Consider the following 20,259-nt stretch of genomic DNA (forward strand, 5'->3'; position numbering starts at 1 on the left):
AAAAAGATATTGGTTAAAATATTTTGAATAATATAATAAATAAACAAATTTTTTTATATATTAATAAACAGTCTAACCATTACATTGCAAATCTGTTTCCAAATTTGCTGATTTAGCCAAATAACTAGACCGATTTTTTACTGTGATTGTACAATCCAAGATGGCGGTATACCATGAATCTACCTTAAATCAGTCATGTCCCGACCGTGCAAGGGCTGTATAGCCAGTCAAGGTCGTTAAAAACTTCCATTTGTTGTCAGTAATGTTGTTACTTTGTAATATATTTTTGATTTTTTAAAATTAAAAAATGTAGTTGAAATGATTAAACAGTATCGTTTACGTAGTAAATTATTTAAATACATGGTCTGAACAGTATATTGAGAATGTAATAAGGTTATAGGGGACATTACAGTGTGGATATTTAGCTCAAGGAAGTCTATAAAAAAAAGTCAGCTGAAAAAATACAGGAAAATCATAATTTCCTTTTTCTTGCTCTATATTTTTGGACGATTTAAAAGAACACCGGATATTCCGTGAATCTGATTCTGTTGAAAAGTTAAAATATATGATAAACCGAATAATACATGGCAAAATTCGCAACGCATGCTGTATCACCACTCGAACAATATCGGCCCTCGAGACCTTCGGCCCTAAGGACTGATATTGGTTTCTCATGGTGATACAGCATATGCATGCGATACGAATTTTGCCATGTATTATTCTATATATAAAACACACAATAACACCAATAATAAGTGATACGATAATGGATGACCTACCATCCCTGAAACCTAGAGTGCTATCCTGATGAAGAGGTCAGTGGTGTTAATGGATATAAGAAAATGTGGTATGAGTGTTAATAAGACAACTGTCCATCCAAGTCACAATGTGTACGAGTAAACCAGTACAGTTCAAATTACGGTCTTAGCATGTTCTTGACTAGACAAACTCCTTTTAGATATTGGGAACGTCTGACCTCTAATGAGAATATCAGAATATGAAAATATTAATTGGTTAAAATATAAGAATAGGAAGATGTGGTACGACTCTCCTCTAGATACCAAATGACGTTGAAATTAGAATATCAAAATATCAAAATATCAAATGGTTTTGATATAAAAATAGGAAGATATAGTACGACTCGTCACCATATACCAAATGACGTAAAATGAAAATATCAGAATATGAAAATATCAATTGGTTTTGATATAAAATAGAAAGATGTAGTTCGACTCTTCACCATATACTTAATGATGTAGAAGTTAAAAGTTGATTATGGACTGAAGAAAAAAACTTGATTGATAAAACGAAACTTGTAAAATAGCTTTTAAGTAAATCTCGAATGTGAACAGAAGATATATCTGGAAAGAATATTGAAATAGTTCAAATTCAAACATTATGCTGAATTAACACTAAAAAAATACAGATACCATTTAGCTTTTGATTCAGCATGTTTGAAATACAAGTTACTTTTTTTTCCTTTTGACTTAACTTGCTTCAAAACATTAACAAACAAAGTAGAACACACACTTACACATAGTATAAGTAAAATGAAATATATTAAAAGTGAAAAGGCCCCGTAGAATGGAACATTTAAATTTGGCATATATAAGTTATATAAAAGTTATTAACCTTCCGTTTAGAACCGGCAACTCTTCTATCTCTTTTCTCATCTGGCTCTCCGGGAATCTTCTTTGTCCACAGAATATGAACTATGTGAATGTTTGAAACTGTCATGATCATCAATGGAATAATGAAATGAAGTAACAGTAAACTAATTGTATATACTGTCTTTGATTGAGACGATGACCAAATCTCAGTACAAATTCCTACAAATTGTCCTTCATATAAAACTTCCACGAACTTTGTCCGGAATGCTATTGGTAATGCTACACATGCAGCTAAAACATACGTAGCTAAGATTACAAACTGAGCGTTTTGTTTACTTATTCTTTTCTTTAACGGTTGAGAAACTACGTAATATCTATCACAACTAACTACAACCAGACTCAACGATTTCTGTAAAAATAAACTCCATTGAATGTATTTAAACAAAGGACATGCAGTTGCTCCAAACGGCCATGAATCAAAAAGTAAAATATGAAGATTTGTTAAAGGAATGCAAAACACGATCAGAAACATATCATTGAATACTATACTAGATATAAAAATATTACTGATGGTTCTACTTTTTTTTCTTCTACAAACATTGAGAATGTAATAAATCCCAATATTTCCTAAAATTCCGACGACAAAAGTTATTGCATATAAAGTTATCACAACGAGGCTCACGGTAAATGGAAGTGCATATTGGTCAATAGCTAACGAAGAGTTAAAAGTGAAATTTGCTGTTCCGTTTAGAAAATATGCTTCAGATTCTTTAAAATCTATATATAATTCCTCCATCGCCTCTATGATTGTCGATCCAACCTGTAGACTAGATGAATTAATTTGCTATCAGCGAACACCACACTGTTACAAGTTCCTAAATCCAAAAAATAAAGGCGAAAATATACAGTGAGACTTGCTTATGAATGTATGTTACACTCATTCCATATGTTATATATCAATTCTGGCACAAGTATGGGAACACTATTTTATGACCATATCGTAGTTCCGCTGTAAATGTGAAAGCAATGTATTCTGAAGTGATAACACTTTTTAACAGCTTTTAACTGGATAAAAACAAACTTTGAAGTACCTTCGTTTCTATTTTTACAACCTTATAAGGACAAACAAACTGTCAGTTTTAATTATCGCCTGAAAAGCAATTTTGCAGCAGCCAGATGCTCTCCAAGATACTTATGGTTTTACCTTTTTTTTCTTCTACGAACATTGAGAATGTTATAAATACCAATATTTCCTAAAAGTCCGACGACAAATGTTATTGCGTTTAAAGTTATCACAACGAGGCTCACGGTAAATGGAACTGCACATTTTTCAATAACTAACGAAATATTGAAAGTAATATTGGCTGTTCCGTTTAGGAAATATGCTTCAGATTTTTTCTACATATAATTCCTCCATCGCCTCTTTAATTGTCAATCCAACCTTTAAACTAGATGAATAAATTTGCCATCAGCGAACACCACACTGTTAAAAGTTCCTAAATCCAAATGATAAAAGCAAGAATATACGGTGAGACTTGCTTATGAATGTTTGTTACACTCATTCCATGTATTATATATCAATTCTGTCACAAGTATGGGACCACTATTTCATGACCATATCGTAGTTCCACTGTAAATGTTAAAGCAATGTATTCTGAAGTGATAACTACAGGGAACAGTTTGACATACGAATGTACAATTTTGTCGAAATATAACCCGATTGGTGTCAATAATTTTGCACGCAAAATCAGACCAAAGGAGCTAAAAAATCGGGATTTTTTAACACATTGTTGACAATTTAAAATTATGACTGTTCGATTGTGCGATTATCCTGATTTTGAGTGTCCCCATGGGTGTCTACAGGTTACAGCCTTCTCCATTGAGTAGTACAGTCCTCACAAAAGTGAAGCACAGCCCCCTTCGAATTCTGTGGAGGGGTACAATCCTTCCCATGGAGGGGTACAGTTTTCCTATGATGGAGTAAAGTCTTGTATGATAGTTGTTTATATTTACGTTACGTTGCAAGTATAAAGCGCTTCGAGTGTTGATTCGTTGGACTCCCCGCGTATACAGTAAAAATATTATATTAAATTATATGATTACATTAAAAAAAAGTTTGTACTCAAAATTTTAAGATGATGTAAATTTTCCACTGTAATTTGCGGTTTAAGTTAAAAGGGTTTCAACGAACGTGTGTATTGAGTAAAAATAAGTTTACAATTTTCACTGTGCGAAAAACTAAATAAATATAAAAAAGAAGATGTGGTATGATTGCCAATGAGACAACTGTCCGCAAGAGACTAAAATGACACAAACATTAACATATATAGGTCACCGTACGGCCTTGAGTATGTATCCACTCAGTGAATCAAAATCTTATTTAATTCGTTATATATCAAATACGATTAAATGATTTATAAAGTACAATCAAATTGAACGCTTAATATGAAAAAGTAAAAAAATATACTGAACTACGAGGAAAATTCAAATTGAAAAGTCCCTAATCAAATGGCAAAATCAAACGCTGAAACACATCACACGAATGGATACCAACTGTCATCATCCTGACTTTGTATAGATTATGTAGAACACGGTGGGTTTTATGTTTGACAGTCGCATGAAATTCCTCTAAATTGACAACGATGTGTGTTAGTACGAAAGTAGTATTAATGATGAAACAAAAATAGGCAAAAAAGTCTTTGTCACAGATTTTTACATGCTTTACATTTAAATTTTTTCAAGGGAATATTCATTTAAAACTTTCATTAAAAATCACCGCTGGTACAAGTATAAATGTTTCTTATATATTTGTTTTTTCAAGAATTATATGCAGTTCCTCGTTCCTCGTTCTACAGTTGATTTAAAATGTTCATCAAGACCTGGGATTTGCATTGTTAGTAACACCATTTTCTTCTATTTGCCACTGAGAAACTTGGTCAAAACCTAATAAAAAACAGACATCCAAAGATAACTTGTAATCAAGTTTTGAAATGATCATATTCTGTTCCAGACTGAAATAATTTGAAGGAAAAACTATATTATCAAAACTGTTAGTAGTTCAAGACAACTTCTCTAATTAACACTTGTACTATTCTTATTTTATTTTCCAAACCACAACAAAAGGCAATAATTGAGCCTCCTTTTTTAATATAATTGCGACAGATTATGATATGAATATAAGGTTACACTGGTTATTAAACGATAAGCATATAACGGAGCCTCCTTTTTTAATATAATTGCGACAGATCATGATATGAATATAAGGTTACACTGGTTATTAAACGATAAGCATATAACGGACAATATATAATAAATATATAAGACATATTTCGGAATTTTGGATGTTCAAAGCTCTTCAATTTCGTATTCTATTTCGCTCTTTTTACTTTTTTTTGTCGACAGTCACTAATGAGTTTTTTTGTAGACCAAAATATAATGTATTTCTCGGAGTTCGGTATTTTTGTGATTTTACTTTTTTTGTATTATTTTTTCTGTTATTATTAGCCCACAGACTGATAACCGTTAATTCTATGTTCAGATTTTATTAAGTTTAAACAAACAGTCCGTTACATGTATTGGTTTTAGGACACATGTTCTTATTCAACAATGTTCGAATTCGGTAAAAGAAAATATTCAGTAATCGTCAGAGCAAAATTCAAACAGGAATGTTTTTTTCAATTAAATGGCAAAATCAAAAGCTAAAACAAATCAAACAAATACAATAACTGTACTATTCCTAACTTGGTACAGATATTTCTTTAACTTTTATGTGTCCTTTTGATTTTTCTATGCTAAACATGTGGAAATTTCATAGAGAACATAATTAGACGTTTCTCTTATGCTGTAATATTTGACAATGCAGTGCTTGATGAATAGAAGATTCCTGCATGCAGTGCTAGCAATGGTTTCCTAAAAAAAGTTTATATATTAAGATATTGGCTAAAAGCAGTAAATATATATATAGAACAAATTAAATTACCCTATCAAGGGTGTGGTTAATTTTAGTAATTGGACTAGAGGCTTTTTGGAATGTAAAGGTTATTTAGGACATTTGAAAACAATGCACGCCAAAACAACATTGACAAAAAAGTGAGTAATATATGTTTAAGTTCTATAACAAAAACTTATTTGTCTCCAAATTTTATATCAAATTCCATAAAACGAAGTTTTCTTATGATATATGTACAATATGGCTGTATCTATTATCTTTGTTGTTTTTGTTTTCTCTCAATCGTTTTATGATATTTCATCAGCGGTATATCACTGCGGTCTTTATATTTATTGCACTTTGATCATTTTGTAATACACATGGCTACAGAAAGGGTCATAAATCTTAATTCCGTTACATTGACTATAATGTGTACAAAAACCAAACAGACATGATAGGTACAAAAGACAAAAATAGAGATGCAGCAGTCAAAATAGTGGTTTAATCTTAATCACTTTAGAAACAAACAAATATGTCAACAAAGAAAAACAAAATTTTATATATAGACAAAGCACATGCATCGAATGACAAAAAACGAAAAAAATAACATAGTACAATAGCACAATGGGGGATATGTAAATACCGAGCCACATCAAAAGGTTATACCAAAAAAGGATTAACAAAGGCAGGAAATGAGGTATTATCAACATAATGTTCGATTGGAAACATTATTCTTATATATTTGGTTAACACTTGTAACTTTATTCTTTTATTATAACTGATGACTTATTATGATATTTGCAAGCAGTAGACACCCTTGAATAAAAAAAAGAAAACCTGTTCACACAAAGGAATACAGAATGAATAACATCAACAAGACAATTATCCGATGAAGCAAAATTAATCTCATATAGGTATCTTCTTCAACGAGCAAAACCCATACTATATATTCATGTATAAAAAGCATCGGCACACAAAAAAAAATTAAACAAACAAAAATACAAATGGCGGATTACTGACAATAACCTTAACGGTACCAAGTTGTCTAGTGCTCATTTTGAAAATAAATGTTTCTTCAGTGATGCTCGAGGCCAATATATTTGTAAGTTTATAACTATTCAAAAACATAACTGAAGGATGCCTCAGGGTGTGCTGCATTGAAGAACTGTTGGTGCCCTTCTGCTGTTGTCTGTTCTATGGTCGGGTTGTTGTCTCTTTGACACATTCCGCATTTCCATTCTCAATTTTATTTTCAAAAATATACTAAACTATAATCCTGGTATCTTTGATAACAATATAAATTAAGAGCTTATATACCTAAATGGACAAAAAATTACAGCCAAATTCGGGCACGAAATCAGAGTCTTGCATGAGGGAGATATCTATATATTCCTTAATCTATTAAAATAATTGTTTTGGTTTTTTTTCTTCAATTTAACAGTTAATTCTAATAACACAGTTTTTGTTCATGTCTGTGTTGAATAAAACAAAACTATGTACGTATTATAAAATATTAAAAAAAGTCTATTGTCAAATATGCTGGTATTAATTTTTTGTACAATCAACATCCAATTTGCGTAAATAGTGAGTTCGATATTCAGATTTTATTAGCTTGAAAACATGGACAACTCAATTCAGAAAATATATATACATGTATATAGTTCACAGATTTTTTAGTATATCATTATGCAGTGTTTTGACCACACTGACCCAAGTAAGGAGCGGAATAGAAGCCTTCAACAATGTCAGTTTTGAAAAAAAAATATTTACACTAAATGCAATACAGTCCCTGACACTTGTAAGCGCCTGTCCGAAAGTAAGGATCTTGTAAAGAGTAAAATGACAAGAATACCGAACTTCTGAAAACTTCAAAACAGTAAGTCCCTAATCAAATGGCAAAATAAAAGGCTCAAACACATCAAACGAATGGATAACAACTGTCATATTCCCGACTTAATACGGGCATCCTTGTGTAGAAAATGATGCATAAAACCTGATTTTATACATGTAGCTATCCAAACCACTCAGTTTTTGACAGTCGCGTAAAAGCGACAACGATATGTGAACAAAACAACAGACATTATAGTCAAAAATGTAAAAAATGTAAAAATAAATTAGGGAAACATCAGTCAACATTGGCTTATGGTCTTAAATTTAGGTTTCCGCTGGCGGTCGCCATTTTCGCAATTTGCGAAAAAATAATAATTGTGGCGATAAAAATTCGTCATTTGCGAAAGAATTTGGCGAAAGAAATATATATAACGATTCATTTTCCTCCATCTTGTTTATTTACTTTTTTCGAGTTTCACGAACTTTACCCGATCAGACAATACTCGGAATTCACCTTGACCTCAAGGCCAAATGATTTGGACAGAAAATCAATAATCAGCTGATTGCATTTCATAGCTATCGATAACAAAGGACTAATTAATAAAGGTGTTGATTGAATTGTTTGACAAAATAATATGGTTAAATGTCTTCTGCTAAATGTCGCATACAGAATTTATTTACTACTTTGCGACGCACGTGTTTGAAGCAAACTTTTGACGTCTCCCTCCAGAAAGCTGTTGTTGTGACGAAAAATATTTAAAAGCAAGAAAAATCTCCGATTTATCCTTTGACTTTAATATAGGTAATTGATTAGGGAGATTACTTAAAAGTCGTTTAAGTGACACACGTGTTTCAAGCATAGTTTTACGTCTTAACTTTATCATTTACGATGGTCAAGAAAAGAAAACTGTCGTTATGACGAAATCTATCTAAAAGGTTGAGAACAACCCCTCGAATGAGAGTAACCCTTCAATGTAATGACTATACATGAAATGAGGGATTTATTTCGTATGATAAAAGCTTTTGTTTTGTTGTAAAAACCACTTCTCAGTACAAAAGGGCACATCAGTATTTTTCTTTTAAAGAAACTTTCCCTACGAACTATATACTGGTATTATATTATCAAAACATGTCCATTAATTTTGTTATATTCCAGGACTTATATCTTCTTTATTATTAAAAGTTAAGTGGCCCCCTCATTTAGAAAAAAATGTTTAAAATACAATGAATGTTTTTCCCTTTTAAGTTAAAAAAAAAATCTGTTGTTTTAAAGTAAATGCTTAGTGTTTATTCATTAAAATGTAGACTCTTAAATAAGTTTGAGAGAATAATCATAGACACAATGGAACAAAATAATCTTATTTAAGGGAAGGGGGGTTAGAAAAAAAGGTAAATTTTAAACGAAAAATATATTTATGTTACTTGGCGAAAAAAAGTAATAAAGTGGCGAAAAATATATTGTTTTGGCGAAAGAGGTGGCGAAAAAAATAATTGACCCAGGGGAAACCCTGGTCTTAATCAAAATAAAAACAAACAAATATGTCAGCAAAGTAAACTTTAAGGCATAAAGACAAAGCACATAAGCAAAAACGAAAGACAAAAATACAAAAAATTTCAATAGCATAATAACATAATGACAGGCTGTACACTTACTGAGCTACGACAAATGAATATTACAAAAGTAGAATTAACAGTAAAAGTATTAATTTACAACGACAATTAAAGATTAATATAACACGCTATAAACAAGATGGTATAAAACGACATCAGTACCTAGAATCTATACCTCAAGATCATCGTGCATTTCTAGTGAAGTTGATACAGTATATGTATGGTAAGTAGGTCAGTGGGTTCGTTTGAAGCTGAAAATTAAAGCAGCAATTGATACACAAATCAAGTCGTTTGTTTTCTCAGTGAAAATATTGAACATTTTTCATGTTTGGACCTTACTATAAATTGCGTAATGAGTTTTGCTGATTTTTGAAAGAAAAACAGTCATATACAGTTGTTAACTTCAAGATCTTAAGGTACCGATGGAGAGCTTTCTCAGTGACAATCATACCACATACCACCTACTATTTTTTTTTAGATTTGTGCAGTAATTCATAAAGTACAAGCCAATAATGTAGTGGTGGTGTGACGCATATACTACACGGAAGTTCTTCAAAATGAAATGCTCAATTCCTCTACATTCAGGTCCGTACTTAACACAGAGAGTCCAATCAAGCAATAACAAGCATACCACTGCCACTGACCAGCTGAAAGCTTCTTCTGAACATTTGAAAGTCCCTACCATGTACTGGTTACCGAAATTACACAAAAAAAACCATTTAAATTACCTTTCATCTCCGCATCGAGTAAGTGTTCTACTAGTAATCTATCAGTGCTTCTAACTACCTCCCTTACTACTTTCAAAGAACTGGTTATTGACTTTTGTAATAAAGTTTATGAAAATAGTGGTATTAATTATTTTTGGAGTGTTAAAAATTCTTTAGAGGTCTTAGATAAAATATATACTTTTGATGGTCCTTATAATTCTGTTGACAGTTATGATTTTACTACTCTGTACACTTCCACACAATCTTATAAAGAAAAAGTTTTTGTATTTGATGAATGGTCTTTCGAAAAATCCCATTGTAATTTTATTTGCTGCAACTCGTTCAAAGCCTTTTTCTATAACGAATCAAGAAAGTATACTAGATACACTTACTGGAAATGTGAGGATATGATTGAAGCTTTAAATTTTCTGGTAGATAACATTTATATACGTTTCGGCGATAAAGTGTATCGTCAGGTAGTAGGTCTTCCTATGGGCACTAAGTGTGTCTCGTTAATAGCAGATTTATTTCTATATTGCTATGAATCTTCTCTTATAACCAAACTCAGTAAAGACCCATCACTGTATTATTTTGTTGATACACTCAAAAATACCTACCGTTATCTGGACGATATGTTTTTGTTGAATAATCCAGAGTTCTCTAAATATAATTCCGAAATTTACCCAGAAGAACTTACTTTAATTAAATAACAGCAGCAATTGTCCTTTTGTAAATTTAGCATTTTAACGGGAAACTACATACTAAAATTAACGACAAAAGAGACGATTTTTCATTTCCTATTGTTAATTTTCCTTTTTAAATGGCGATGTGCCTTTGGCTCCATCATACGGTGTATATATATATCCCAACTCGATCCGTATGCCCGTGTGTGTTCTGATGTCATAGATTTTAACGAACGTAATCAATGCATCACTGGGAAATTATTGTGTCAGGGATTTCGATACTATAAATTACTTAAAACTTTTACTAAATTCTTTCATAGATACTAAAATTTGATTAGTAAATTTGGCTGGTATTTCACATCCTAAATTTTACGATAATATTGTACTTAATTCGAGGAAATCACTATGTGATCCTTGTAAACTCATCGAACCTTTAAACAAGCTTATAAGTAAGGGTTATTGTACCAATATTGTGTAATTAGATCTCTGAATATAGTTTACATTGGGACTAATATCGATTTTGTCATTAGCAAATAAAAACATAACTAAATTGTATCTTCTTTTGAGGCGGAATGTATAGAGACACACGCAAGTTAATTTTTATCTATAAAGAAGTCGCTCCTAACTATCCTACTATCTGTCGATACATTTATTTTTGGCATAGGACAAGTCATGTCTTCTCTGACTGTTCATGACGTTAAAATACTAAAACCCTAGGATGTGTTTTAGTTGATTTCAGTCTCTGATGCAAGATTTTTTATTATTAATTATTTTTGGCTTTTAACTAGCTGTCAGTAACTACGAGAACTCTCAAATCAAATTTTCTTGTTAATTCGACCTGTTGATACTGTTTATAATGTTTTTTTGTTATTTTATATTATAATGAATCTTGTCTATATACCAGTTTTTATTATATGGAATATTTACTTATTTTCACTTCTTCGTACTACATTTGTATGCACATCAAAATTATTCTCCTTAAATCTGTACAAGGAAGGTTTAGCTAGCTCTAATTGTATAGTTTTATTGTTGATATTCACCCCAATTTATATTTAGTGTTAAATTATGTATTTATATGACAGAACTTTCTTGGTATTCCTAATTATTGGAAGAATTTTATACACATAAGTAGTATACCTAAAACGACAAAGCTTATTTTTCATTTACCTGTATATATTATTAAAACTGGTTTTTTTCTTCAAAAGCGATTATTTTCGAAGGGTTAAATATTTCGCGGTGGTGTCTTGTCATAGCTTTATTTGGACTTGTTTGCTTTCTTTTTGGCCTTGAATGTGTGTCCCTAATATTTTATATACTGTGCATTTGTATTCAAGTATCGCAGATCAAATTTATTCGTTCATAGTGTGTTACTTTACGTTTTTTGATTGAGTTAAGCCTTCCAATTGATATTTTAACATGTGTTTTTCTATGTTGTGATGTTATGATATTGTTTCAGAAAAAGGGAGAAGGTTTGCTACCATAAAAACGTTTAATCTCGTTGCAAATTTTTTGCAACTGTCCTAAATCAGGAATCTGATGTACAGTAGTTGTCGTTTTTTGTGTAATTTATACGTGTTTCTCGTTTCTTGTTTTTTATATAGATTAGACCGTTGGTTTTTCCGTTTGAATGGTTTTACACTTGCAATTTTGGGGCTCTTTATAGCTTGTTGTTCGGTGTGAGCCAAGGCTCCGTGTTGAAGGCCGTACATTGACCAATAATGGTTTACTTTTATATACTGTAGTTTGGATGGAGAGTTGTCTCATTGGCACTCACACCACCTCTTATCATATCTATATACAATAAAAATAACCCTTTACAGAGATTTAAGAGCACAACATATCAGATTACACTGAAAGAAATCATGTGATAAAGATTGACTCAACGGCTCATTATGATGCTCAAAATCACTTAGAGAAAAAACAAAGATGCAACTATACCAATCTTAGAGTGATCACAGTAATTGATTTTTTTTTCAAATCCATAGAAGTTCACCAATGGTAATACTTTATAATACACCTGTTATATAAAGGTCAACCACTGTCAAACTGTCGAATATACAATATACAATATTCAAGGCTGTTTCATATACCAAATTTAGTCTTTTCCTAGTGGAGTATATATATACCAAGGGTATATACTAACCTTACTTTCGTTATACGTATTAACAGAAGAAATGATAATTTGATTTTAATAAGTCAAAAAGGTTACGTGGAGTTTATCTGATTCATCATGTCTCTATTATCGTACTTGATTATCACTAAAGTTCATCTCCATTATCAAAAATAATCTGGTGTTTTCATTGCTTTCATCCCTACACAATTTGAAGACAAATAAAAATGTTTGAATCACAGTTCAAATTTTAAACCAAGTTTACCAATTACCTACACTAAGCGAAGGACAGAAAGTAGAGAGACATTATCAACTTCAGGTTTGGTTAGATTCATTGTCCCAATGATATTTATATTAATAACACTTGTTACTTTATTGTATTGTTTAATCATTACGTTATTTGTAATCATTTAATACCCACGAATAAAAAAATCACTTCTTGAAAACCGGGTCAGACAAAGAAAATGAAACTGTTAATAATTAGATAAGAGTAATTGCAGTTACTAATTCTACTACAAACACTTATAATAGATATAAAAAGATGTGGTCTGAGTGCCACTAAGTCCAATAAGGAAAACACTTTATTCTTACGCAGATTAAATCAAGGTCAATCACTGTCTTGCTGTCAAACGTATATATTTCGTTAATGTTTACTCAATTTATCTTTTCCATTACCTGTTGATTATTTTTTTATCTAAAATTGTTCCTCCCACACCCGGGGGCGTGCTTCAGTTGGCCCCTAAACAAAATTGTATTATAGTTCAGTGGTAAGGGACGTAATACTAAACTCCGAAATATACACAAGAAACTAAAATTAAAAATCATACAAGACTAACAATGGCCTGAGGCTTCTGACTAGGGACAGGTGCAAAGATGTGGCGGGGTTTAACATGTTTTTTAGACCTCAGCCCTACCCCTATACCTCTAGCCAATGTAAAAAAAAACACACAACAATATGCACAGTAAAACTCAAAACAAAGGACTACTAGCTGTGACAAACATGTGGTTCGATTCATCTCATTGGTCAAAATTAGATTGTAACGTCAAATGTTCCTACTTTCTTCTGAAATTCCTGTTGTGACGTCATGAAAACAAATATGACCATGTCTGACGATATCACATCTTTCTGCTAGTCATTCGAGTAGGATTTTAATGGTCTGCATATCGTCTAAAAATCAACATATTTCAGAAGAAAATCTTTTGCAACACGATATGTATCCACTCTCGAGTTAAATCTGAAATATTTAAAAAGCTCGACGAACAGCGCTTTTTAAATCTTAGTCTAAACAGTATCGAATAAAATATCGTACCACACTCGATGCAGTGGTAAAATCTATACATATACAGTACACAAGGCTTAATTTAATCTTTTCCTGGTAAAGTACATATCTATCTGGGGATTCACCACACTACCAAATGTGATAACCGTTCTGTCGTCATGCTTATTAACAGATCCAACAGAGAGGAACAATGCTTTTAATAAAAAAAAATACTTTCGTTATTCTGATCAACAAGAGAAAAAAAGTTAATTTGGTCGATAGTTTACGTGAAATTGTCATGACTCACAGAATTGTAGAAGAAATTTAGTAAAATTCATAAAAATCTAATGTCCGTAAATATGTCAAAAGTTTTCATTTTTGGACAGAACCTGCCGTAAACAATATCAATTTATGTGCTGAAACAAGTTTTTTTTTTATCATCCATGTATCAGTCTTGAACAAATAAAAAGTTAACATCACAAAAATAAAAATTATGAAATGGTTGTGGTGTGAGAAAATTATCATTTCAAAAAGAAGGTATCAACGGCAAAAAAGGGTATTGATGGCGCTATAAAATAAATATTTCACAATGAACTTATTCTTCTAGAGTACTAAAAATAAACAATTATTATATTATAAAAGTATGCATACATACACTATTATGAAACATATTAAACAAATAATAAAGTTAATATGTATTTTGATGTTCTTTATTTTGTTGTCTCTTAACAGAATTTGAAAAAATCTGTTAAAAAATATGTATGCTGTACTAGAAATATCGTTAACCATATGGAAAAATCTTGAAAAAAATATGTATGCTGTACTAGAAATATCGTTTACCATAAGAAGAAATCTGGTAAACAATTTGTATGCTGTACTAGAAATATCGTTTACCATAAGGAGAAATCTGGTAAACAATTTGTATGCTGTACTAGAAATATCGTTTACCATAAGGAGAAATCTGGTAAACAATACGTATGCTGTACTAGAAATATCGTTTACCATTAGGAGAAATCTGGTAAACAATTTGTATGCTGTACTAGAAATATCGTTTACCATAAGGAGAAATCTGGTAAAAAATACGTATGCTGTACTAGAAATATCGTTTACCGTAAGGAGAAATCTGGTAAAAAATATGTATGCTGTACTAGAAATATCGTTTACCATAAGGAGAAATTTGGTAAAAAAAATATGTATGCTGTACTAGAAATATCGTTTAACATTAGGAGAAATCTGGAAAAAAATATTTATGCTGTACTAGAAATAACGTTTACCATAAGGAGAAATCTGGTAAAAAATATGTATCCTGTACTAGAAATAACTTTTACCATAAAGGGAAATCTGGTTAAAAATATGTATGCTGTACTAGAAATATCGTGTACCATAAGGTGGTCAATGATCATTCTTTTCAAAGGATGAGAAGCACACATTGAATTTCTCCTGTAAAATTATAAAAGGACTGCAGATAACGAAATTACAGGGAACTTCGATACACTTTTTCTTTTGCTCAAAACCTGTAAATACTAATGATGTGTTAAATCTTTCTAGGCATCTAACATATTTTGAGTAGAATAAAAAGTAAAATCACAACAATAGTGTACTACGAGGAAAATTCAAAACGGAAAGTCCCTAATCAAACGGCAAAATTAAAAGCTCAAACACATCAAACGAATGGATTACAAATGTCATATTCCTGACTTGGAATTTTATTATGTAGAAACTGTTGGACTAAACCTGTTTTTATAGCTTTCTGAACCTCTCACGTGTATGACTGTCACATCACATTCCATTATATTGACAACGCGTACGATGTGTGAACAATACAAACAGACATAATAGGTAAAAATGTCAGAAATAGGAGTAAAGCAGTCAAAATTGTTTTATATAATCTTAATCACAATAAAAACAAAGAAATATGTAACAAAGAATCACAAAAAGGCAGATAGAAGTATAAAAAATACGTGTACAGGTATCAAAATTGTGTTATTATCTTAATCACTATAAAAACAAACAAAAATGTAAAAAAGATGCACAAAAAAGGCAGACAAAGCACAATAGCAAAGAATTTAAATTGTGGAATCTCTGCGATCTTAAAAATAGTACACGAACGCCCTAAAAATGGTTGAAAGCATTATCTTATTTAATCCATTACAAATTCAAATATTGTGTAACTTTATTTGAACATTTATCAATTAATATCTCAAAATATATTTGTTGGATTTATCTGTCTTTTGATTCTGAAGGGTTCTGAAATGGTTGTATTTATACTTTTAACATTTCAATTAAGGCAATCGACACGTAAGGTGCACTAGTTCATTAAAAATAGACGTCATTCTGAACTCCAAAACATATATGAAATATAAAAAACATTCAAGACTAACAAAGACCAAATACTCCTTGTTTGGGACAGGCACAACATTGATGCGCGGTTCAACATATTTTGAAGACTTCAACCTTCCCCCTATACTACTAGCCGTTGTAGAAAATAAACTGACACCCATATGTTTTAAAGAAAACTAAAGTTTATAGAATATCTATTGATCTTGCATCTTCATGAAACTATTGTTAAACAAACTAACACGTTTAAATAGAATTAGGGATATTCTAATATCTTGGTGTTAACGACATGATCTCAACATCAGCATAGTTGTTCAGTCTTTTGTTTTCTTTGTTTTATGTACTGTTTTTCGTCTTATTTGCCATGGTATTGTTAATATAAATGTGATATGAGGGCCAATAAGACAACGCTCTATCAAACACAACGTATAAAAGTTAGTCTGATTTCGACTTATGAGTTTGCATATTCTTTTTGGTATCTTTTGCCTCTCTTTAGCATTTTTATGAGTTGTTGTATTAAACAGAAGACGTTTCAAACAGTACCGTTAAGATTCTAGATGAAATTCGAATAACAATATTCATATGTTACACTTCAATGTCTAGACTTTATTACGTCGTATGAAGGATGTTATTTTAAAAAGTTATGTCAAATATTACCCCTTACACTTAATTATTAAACATAAAGATCACAATGAAAAGTCAGTTTAATAATGGGTTGATTAATCAGCTCAGTTGAAAACCAAATAAAAGCACAAGACAGAAAAGTACAAATGTATGAGTAATCGTTGTTTCGATCACCAGCAGTAAAGCACGTAAGGTATACATAATTATGTAACAGGATTGCCACAGAATACCCGAAGGTCCACCACTGACATAATATTCAGGCAACATAGTCCTGATTCCTTGATATCAAATGTCATTGTTTCTTGACAAAGTCACACATTCATTGCAATCCACGACTCAACAAAATGTCATCACCAAAGTTTAGACACGTTGATAAAAATAATAAAAAAGTTAATATGATATGAATTAAAAATTAAAGGCTACATGGAGTTTGTTTAGGTCAAGTTAAAAGTTACTAGTACATATCATACTTACATTTATTTCATCTAGTTTCTACTGGTTTTTACTAGATAAACTAAATGTCAAGAAAATTATTGCCTGGACTAAAAACACATTTAGTTATTGAGAGTCGATTTTCTCTTTCAAACAAAGTTTTGAGAAGCATGAAAAGTACAAGATATGGCTTAAACTAGAAGTATTTGAAATTTAAGTAAAAAACATAAATGACAAAAGTTGTAGTTACGTTAGTTATTTACTGTCATAATAATATCAAGTATAAAAAAAAGATAACAACAATATTGAACTCCAAAGAAAATTACAACGGAAAGTCCCTTATCAAGTGACAAAATCTAAAGCTCAAACTCATCGATCGAATGGAAAACAACTGTCATATTCCTGACTTGTTGCAGGCATTTCTTTATGAAGAAAATGATGGAATTATTATATATGTTACACTTCAATGTCTAGACTTTATTACGTCGTATGAAGGATGTTATTTTAAAAAGTTATGTCAAATATTACCCCTTACACTTAACTATTAAAAACATAAAGATCACAATGAAAAGTCAGTTTAATAATGGGTTGATTAATCAGCTCAGTTGAAAACCAAATAAAAGCACAAGACAGAAAAGCACAAATGTATGAGTAATCGTTGTTTCGATCACCAGCAGTAAAGCACGTACGGTATACATATGTAACAGGATTGCCACAGAATACCCGAAGGTCCACCACTGACATAATATTCAGGCAACATAGTCCTGATTCCTTGATATCAAATGTCATTGTTTCTTGACAAAGTCACACATTAATTGCAATCCACGACTCAACAAAATGTCATAACCAAAGTTTAGACACGTTGATAAAAATAATAAAAAGGTTAATATGATATGAATTAAAAATTAAAGGCTACATGGAGTTTGTTTAGGTCAAGTTAAAAGTTACTAGTACATATCATACTTACATTTATTTCATCTAGTTTCTACTGGTTTTTACTAGATAAACTAAATGTCAAGAAAATTATTGCCTGGACTAAAAACACATTTAGTTATTGAGAGTCGATTTTCTCTTTCAAACCAAATTTTGAGAAGCATGAAAAGTACAAGATATGGCTTAAACTAGAAGTATTTGAAATTTCAGTGAAAAACATAAATGACAAAAGTTGTAGTTACGTTAGTTATTTACTGTCATAATAATATCAAGTATAAAAAAAAGATAACAACAATATTGAACTCCAAAGAAAATTACAACGGAAAGTCCCTTATCAAGTGACAAAATCTAAAGCTCAAACACATCGATCGAATGGAAAACAACTGTCATATTCCTGACTTGTTGCAGGCATTTCTTTATGAAGAAAATGATGGAATTATTCTAAACCTGGTTTAATAGCCATCTAAACCTCTCACTTGTATGACAGTTGCATAAAATTAAATCACATTGCAAACAATATGTGAACAAAAACAGCCTTAAAAAACGTATCGGACGAAGGAAGTAAGTATGATTAAATGTTTGGAAAATAGAGAAATGGTCAACATAATTTTGAATAAACAACATTTTCTACAAACAGCTCGCTAAACATTATGACCATATCTAGAATGATACATTAACATGATTAATGAGCTATATCTTTTTTTTTCTTTTTTATCTATGTAAACTTAATATTAGAAAGAATCAGATAAATCTGTAAATAAAGGCTTGATATTGTTGATAAACATATGCAGAAAACAGTCATTATATTGATTTCGACTTTTGTATGTACGCATTTTACAAAAAGATTCTTTCTATAAACAACAACTATACCAAAAATTACTAACTTGGTACATGAGAGTCAATTTTTTTTTTTTAACTAAATCTAATGGAAGCGTGAATATAGAAACTAGAAATACAAAACAATTGAAAAATTATATAATCTAGCCATCAAGCAAAATTTAGTTGCAGGTGCATTTCAATTAAAGCGTATCATGCAGCATGCATGAGTATCTAGTTACATAACAAAGACATTTAACTAAATATAAATCTAAGTCTTTTAAAACCTAGAGTCAAAATTGACTTCTAAATAGAAATGGCTATGTATTGTTTGTCCCTTTGGTAGAAGAATTGGTCACGTTTTAAGGCCATGGTGATTCCTTTACGAAAATGTACATACAGTCTATATTTCACCTAATCAGTTCATTGTCATGAAAAATTAACCTTTATTTGCTTCTTCAAGAGATAAATGTAGCCAACATTATAAACATTTACTCAAAACTTCGAGTATTTTTTTCATTTAAATGCTTTTGATAGATATACCTAGCTATTTGTTTGAAAGGATACATACGCGGATTTTTGGAAAAATATTTGTAAAATCTCGTTGTAAAAGTGTGTAAATAGTTTCATCAAAGAATCATGCTTTAAGGGGGAAATACGTATTTTTTGCTGTAGATTTGTCTTTTTCAATAATTTTTCATAAAAAAAATTGGTACAAATAATATTAAACTACGTAATCAAACACAATGTCATAATAAAAAAGATGGGGCCATGTACTCGTTTTAAATGACAAAATTCAGTCGACAGAATAATATTTTACGTTCGTAACGTCATTGTCTCCTGTAACTGTATCGTATCCCCTTAGGTACTTTTGCTATCTGTTACTAATGCATCTTTCGTTGGAGTGTTCCTCATTAATGTAAATTCAGAAAACATACAAGTGAGAGGTTTAGCTAGATGTCAAACCAGGTTTAATCCACCGTTTTCTACATGGTAAAATGCCTGCACCAAGTTTGAAATATGACAGTAACTGTTGTTTTCCATTCGATTGATGTGTTTTTGATATCTAATTATGTACTTTCCATTTTAAATTTTCCTTGGCGCTGGGTATTTTTGTGATTTAATTTTTAAATAAGATTATTTTCGGCTACCTTGAAATAAAACAAAAGTAATTACCGATCAAATAAATTCGTCGAAATTGTTGTTCATTTGCTGAATCTATTTTCTTTTAAGCGTTTAACTTAAAATTGCATGCATGGTAGTTGAATGGGAATTAACAATCGGAAAATTTTCATTAATATGTGTCTGAGGTCTCTTTAAAATATAAAATTGAATTTCGGTTGGCGGTGTCGTTCAGTTTTTGACATACCTTTGTGTCT

Source organism: Mytilus edulis, chromosome 5 (assembly GCF_963676685.1).
Source record: "Mytilus edulis chromosome 5, xbMytEdul2.2, whole genome shotgun sequence".
Classification (NCBI taxonomy): domain Eukaryota; kingdom Metazoa; phylum Mollusca; class Bivalvia; order Mytilida; family Mytilidae; genus Mytilus; species Mytilus edulis.